The sequence below is a fragment of the Rattus norvegicus genome, chromosome 6 (genome assembly GCF_036323735.1).
Source record: "Rattus norvegicus strain BN/NHsdMcwi chromosome 6, GRCr8, whole genome shotgun sequence".
Classification (NCBI taxonomy): domain Eukaryota; kingdom Metazoa; phylum Chordata; class Mammalia; order Rodentia; family Muridae; genus Rattus; species Rattus norvegicus.
Window position 1 is genome coordinate 110,077,264 of NC_086024.1, and position 6,649 is coordinate 110,083,912.

Genomic DNA, 6,649 nt, shown 5'->3' on the forward strand with positions numbered 1-6,649 from the left:
ACTAGAGCTATACTAGAAGGCCCTTGGGTCGCTCGCATGCACACAAACCCCTCCCTAAAAGCATCATCTCTTGTTTTACTTGGCTCACTTCAAGTCTCCCTGTCCTAGGCACACAGGGCCCTTTACTTGGCTGCAGCCTCCCTCTGCTTGTCCTCTCACCACCCCATTTTTAGTCAATGCCTGGGCTGCTTACTGAATTACTCACTAAAAGGATAATCATAACAATATTAATAATAAAATAACAATAAGCCAGTGAAGCAAAGGCTGCCTAGAAATTTCAAACACTAATGTTGATAATTAAGTGCTGCTGTCTGGAGGGACGGCTCCAAGAGAGGCCTTTAGTTGGTGGCATGTCACAGGCCACAGCCTGGGTACCAGGAAACCTTAGGTCCTGGCCTTCCTTTGTCACCGACCATGCAACTGCTGGCAGTTGCCCAATCTTACTGGGCCTTTGTTCCTCTAGAATTCTGAACCCTATGAAGCTTTGAAGTAAAAAAAAAAAAAAAAAAGCATTGGGTAATGTGCAATGTGTGATGGGGAACAGTTGGCTAATGCAGCAGTAAGAACTTCTGGGGAAATTACCTTTTACTGCCTGCAAGGAAGAGGTAGGACTAAGTCTGTGCCTCTGTGTGTCTCCCGTGGATGTTTCTATTTCCTCTCTCTATTCCTCCATCCTTTCTCCAGCATGCAGTGTGAGGAAGTTTAACACCTGAGAATGTAAACTACAAGCCTAAGTCTAGGTCTTTGAAGGATCTACACCGAAGGGTTTTAGAAAGTTAGACATGTTGGCCCATAATTTGACACAAGGAGAGAGATGCTTTTGTGAAGTTAAGTGAAAAGTCCTCGGAGGCTTCCTGGAGGTGTTGACGTTTGAACTGAGTTTTTTTTTTAAATAATTATTTATTTTATGTATATAAGTACACTGTAGCTCTTCAGACACACCAGAAGAGGGCATCAGATCCATTACAGATGGTTGTGAGCCACCATGTGGTTGCTGGGAATTGAACTCAGGACCTCTGGAAGAGCAGTCAGTGCTCTTAACCACTGAGCCATCTCTCCAGCCCCGAACTGAGTTTTATTAAAGAATGAGACATCTTCAAGGCTGACTCGGAAGGCTGACGGTAAGAGAGAAGATAAGAGCCAGACAGGAAAAGGATTGTCCATCGAAGAGATGATGGGAGTTTGAACAAGGTTATGTCAAAGGGGCAAGGAGCAAGGAATGGGTTTAAGGCATTACAAGAGGAAAGACTGACTTTGTGAAAGGGCCCAGGAGACAAGAAGTAACATAGGAGCCAGGTAATGGTGGTGGCTGTGTCTATGGTGTACACATTTAATCCCAGCACTCGGGAGGCAGAGGCAAGCAGATCTCTGAGTTCAAAGGCAGCTTGGTCTACAGAGCTAGTTCTAGGACAGTCAGGGCTGCACAGAGACTGTCTTGAAAAACAAACAAAACAAAACAAAACAAAAATTGTGATCCCTTTGGACATGTGCACACACATGTGTGCACATACAAACACAAGCACACACATACACATATACACACGATCTGTCTTTCCAACTGGTCTTTATGGAAGGTAGATCTCCTGGTGTAAGCCAGGAGAAGTGAGTAAGGTAGAACAGTTCCAGGAGTCTGAGGGAGGACAGAGCAGAGGTCCTCACTGGTCTGGGAGCACCACCAGCAAGGAAGAGGCAGAATAGTCCAGAGTGAACACCTGGAGGAGATGCCCTATGTCCTGTCCTCCCTGCATCCCTCTGACAGTCCCCAAGAGAAATTGGATGCTGCTGGGATATGATTTTGTTGAAGTCAGCTAATCTCTTCCCACCTGGGGACTTCTTTTCCGAAGTGTTTTCATGCATAAACTCCACATTCTTTTCACAAGGGGCTGATTTCTTCCCACCAGCTCCCTGGGGATGTAAATCAGCACCAATGTAAGGAGACCTGGCTTCACTTGCTCTCCAATAAAACACACAGTCAAGGAGAGGCTCCCTATAAGGGGAAAAGCACAGCCTGACCCTGCCCAGAGAGCCTAGCTCCTCCTAGGTAAGTTCACGGTCAAGGCTATGTGCCTTTCAGCCCAGGGTGATGAGAAGGGCAGATTAGAAGAAGACAAAAGGAAAAATGAATCTTTGGGCTGTCCACTGGCCAAACTCTGTACCCATGGCATGGCTCCAGAAGGACAGATCTCCTAGGAGGTACATTTGCAGGTACAAGGAGGTTGTTGGAACCAATTCTTGACTCTGGACCAATAAAGAAGTCTGGCAGCCCTCACTGCTTCTGAGTCAGGTCTTGTGGTCCGAAGCAGACAACCCCAGCAACTGTATCTGAAGTTTGTCTCTCAAACCTTGGGGGCTTTCGAAGTACGATACTAGCTGCCCACTTCCTCTCTCCATGGGAGGTAAAGCTGAAGGTGAGGCCATTTCTTTAGAAACACACTGGTGGGTCGTTTCTCAGCCCCAGTTCTGCCCAGTTTCCCATTGTCCAGTCAAGCAGCACTCACTCCAGCCTAGGGAATCGAGGGCATGAGGTTGTGCAGTTCTGCATGAAGAGGAAAACAGTGCAGAAACAGAGCCACCCCGAAGTCTGCACGGCTCAGACCTCCAGCGCTCTCTTTGCCAACCACAGGTTGCCTCAGGCTATGGAAGCATGAGTTCATTGGCAGAGAAGCCGCACTGTTGGCACTGTCTCGTGTTCTCAGAGCAGAGATGCCTGACTATGCCTGTGTGAGGGCTTGGGGTGCTTGTTGGGTGATCAGTTACCAGCTGATCGAAAGAGGCCCCAGCAGGATGAAACCGGGAGGGAGAAAACTTCTCCACTGTCTCACACTCAGTTTGAGAAGCAGCATCTGCCCAGCTGTTCTCTCTTTGGATTCTCATCGACATGCATCACTGACAGTGCTAGAAGTTACTCCCAACTCCGGAAAATAGTCAAGATCAATACCAAGCTAAAGGAGAAGAAACGAAAATGGACGGGTAACTCCCTCCTTCATCCTTGAAACCAGAGCCTCACTGCAGAAGGGAGCCACCCCGCAGCCCACCTCTTCACTTTGACCTTGAGCGATGCTGAGGGGGTCCAACCTCCTCTCCTAAAAGATCCTGACTGAAACCTTCTGAAGGGTGACAGTCAGAGGAGCCAGGGCTGTTCCTGTGTGTGTTTATATGTGTATGTGTATGTGTATATGTATGTGTATGTGTGTTCATGTGTGTGTCTGGTGTGCGTATGTATGTAACCTTTAACATGCCCTCCTGCCTCTTCCTACTAGCTACTGAGATTACAGGCATGTGACATCAAGCCTGGCTTAGGAAGTTTGTAGACAAGGCTCACAAATGTTAAGCCAGTATGCCAGCACCATACATTCAGTGAATGGCAGGCAAGGTTTGGAGGCAGCCTGTCTGATGTCTGAGCTGATTTCTTTCCCCATCCCTTCCCTTATAGTCCTTCTCACCTCATCACTGAGGGACCTGGGCACCTAATGATGGCATAGGAGGAGAGACGAGGAAACAACCTTGAAGTCTGGTGAACAGGATGGCACAGGACCCCATATTTTCTACAGGATTAGGAGCTGGTTGGGCTGGTTGCGTCAAAGGTTGGGGGTTTCTTCCCCATCCCTCTCTCTGTGTTTTGTTTTGTTTTGCTTTGTTTTTGAAACAGGGTTTCTTTGTATAGCATGACTGTCTTGGAACTCACTCTGAAAACTAGGCTTGCCCCAGACTCACACACAGAGAGATTTGCCTCCAGGTGCTGGGGTTAAAGGCGTGTACAGCCACCACCCAGCTCTTTTTCTTAAGATGAGGTCTTGCTATGTGGCCTCAGCGAGCCTTGTCTCAAATTTTCCTCCTGCCTTAGCCTCAGAGAGTTAAGTGTGCCATCATGGCCTTTAAGGCTGAGGAGTGTGTGTGTGTGTGTGTGTGTGTGTGTGTGTGTGTGTGTGTACATGTATATGATGCACACATGTGCATGTCCATATACACGTGGAAGCCAGAGACCAACCTTGAATATTGTTCCTCAGGGACCACCCAACTTGTCTTTTTCTGTTTGGAGACAGGGTCTCTCACTAGCCTGAGGCTCCATGACTAGGCTAGACTGGCTGGCCTGTAATCTTCCTGTCTGGGTCTTGTTAGATTTGAGATTAAAACCTGTGCCACAGCCAGGCAGTGGTGGCTCACACCTTTAATCTCAGGACTGGAGAGGCAGAGGCAGGTGGATCTCTGAGAGTTTGAGGCCAGTTCAAGGTCTATAGAGCAAGATCTAGGACAGCCAGGGCTACACAGAAAAACCCTGTCTCAAAAACAAACAAAACAACAACAAACCAAACCAAACAAACAAACAAAAAAGCAAACTACCAAAACACCCAGTTACTCCATCCCCACACCACCCACAAAACCCCACGTCCCTCTACTGGGCCTTTTAGGTGTGTTGTGTGAATTGAATGAGGCCCTCCTGGCCAGGACTTTACCTGCTCAGTCATTTCCCCAGGAAGGGTGTGGCTTTCGTGTACTTCCCTTGAGCCCATCTCTTTTTATCCCTCCACTTTTCATATATTTTTTTGAGGGCTCTTGCCTTCCTCTCCCAAGAGTGAAATGATGAGGCAGGAGGGGCTGTGTCCACCTTTGGGCATTCTAACACTTAGGGACTGGCTGACGTGTGCTGGGCACTTTTCTGACTGCTTTAGAAGAACCATCTTATGGAATTCCAACCACTCTGTGAGGAGGACCCTCTCATTACCTCTTTGTGCAGGATGTGAGGCCAGAAATGTCACTTCCCTGGGTTGTAATCCAGAGCCCAGATTCTGACTTAGGCAGCCAGACTCTATGGTCTCAGTCTTCCACTCTGCACCACTGTGTAAAGATTGCATATAAGACAGACTAGCAGGGCTGGAGAGATGGCTCAGTGGTTAAGAATGCTGGCTGTTCTTCTAGAGGTCCTGAGTTCAAATCCCAGCAACCACATGGTGGCTCACAACCACCTGTAATAAGATCTGATGCCCTCTTGGGTGTGTCTGAAGACAGCTACAGTGTACTTGTGTATAATAAATAAATAAATCTTAAAAAAAAAAGACAGACCAGCAGATGGGTATGGTAGCACATATCTTTAGCTCCAGCACTCAGGGACTGGAGGCAGTAGGATCTCTGTGAGTTTGAGGCCAGCCTAGTCTATATAGTGAGTCCCAGGACAGCCATGGGCTTCATAGAGAGACCCTGTCTTCAAAACACTAGATAGATAGATAGATAGATAGATAGATAGATAGATAGATAGATAGATAGATAGATATTTTAAAAAGGAATACTGTTGAGTATTAATTCTTGTCACAGAAAATTTGACACACAGTCAATGTCCACTAAGCAGAGCCACAGGCTTAAACAGCTGGTTTGTTGTATTTGCTGCTACTAATATTTTGAATCGGTATCTCACTTTGTAGCCTATGCTGGCCTCAAACTTGAAACCTTCTGGCTTTTTAGTTTTCTGGCTTGGGGGATTATAGATGTGTGAAACCCCACTCAGCCATACATTTTAATTGATTAACTAATTAATTAATTGCTTTTTTGGAGACAAGGTCTTACTATGTATCCTGAGCTGACCTGGGACTCCTAGCAACCCCTCTTCCCACTGCCGTCTGAGTGAGCGCTGAGATCATGGGCATGGACCACCCCACCTTCCCCTGAAGAATACTTTATGAGTTGACTTGCAACCCCAGCACACAGGAGGGTAAGGCAGGAGCCATCCCAAGAAACAGGGTGGGGCGGGGCGGGGGAGAGAGAGACACACGGGGGAATTTACAATAACACAGAGGAATTGCCCATCGGACGGCGAAACGGTGCCCCACATTACACTTATCCTCTAACTGTAAGTATGCAAAGAAACCCAGAAAAGGGACGAAAATGCCGCAGAGGATTGCAAGCCTCCTGATGGAAGCATCCACAGTGCATCTGCAGGGATCCAAGACACCTCTCCATCCCCTTTGCACCTTCTCCATTCTCCGCCATGTGCCCGCACTACTTCAAAATCACCCTAAAGCGGAAATAAAAATAAATATTCACTGGCTGGAGGGTAGCTCCAGTTGGCACTTTTGAACGATTCATCTCTTCTCTCAATATCTTCATCCCCAGCAGGAACCATGATGAGGCTGGGGGATGACCTCCACCTCTGACCTGCCTCAGTGGGAGAACTGCATTAACGAGGTGTTATTTCTAAAGGATGATGCTCTCCTTATGGCCCCAGTGATCCTCACTGGGAAAAAATGAAGAAGGCAGAGAAGAAAGGAGAGGGGAGGAAGCAGAGAGTAGGAGACATAATGGTGGGAGGGGAAGAGGAGGCAGATGAGCTGGGGGGAGGGGGGCAGAATGGGGAGGAAAGGAAGCTGCAATAGAGCCTCCAGAAGGGTCAGGGAGCTGGCAGAACAGAATGTGAGGGAGTTGATGAGTTGATGAGGCAAGATGAAGAGAGGGGGAGGAGAGAGAGAGAGAGAGAGAGAGAGAGAGAGAGAGAGAGAGAGAGAGAGAGAGATTGTAGCAAACTGTTAGGAGATTTAATTTTTTTTCACATGCCAAGGTTCCTGCTAAGCCGCAGTTCTTGCCCCAGTATTATGGAAACTGCTTCTTCTTTTCCTACAGTTAAATGCTGCTTCCGTTTAGGGGAAACCTTTCCCAGGAC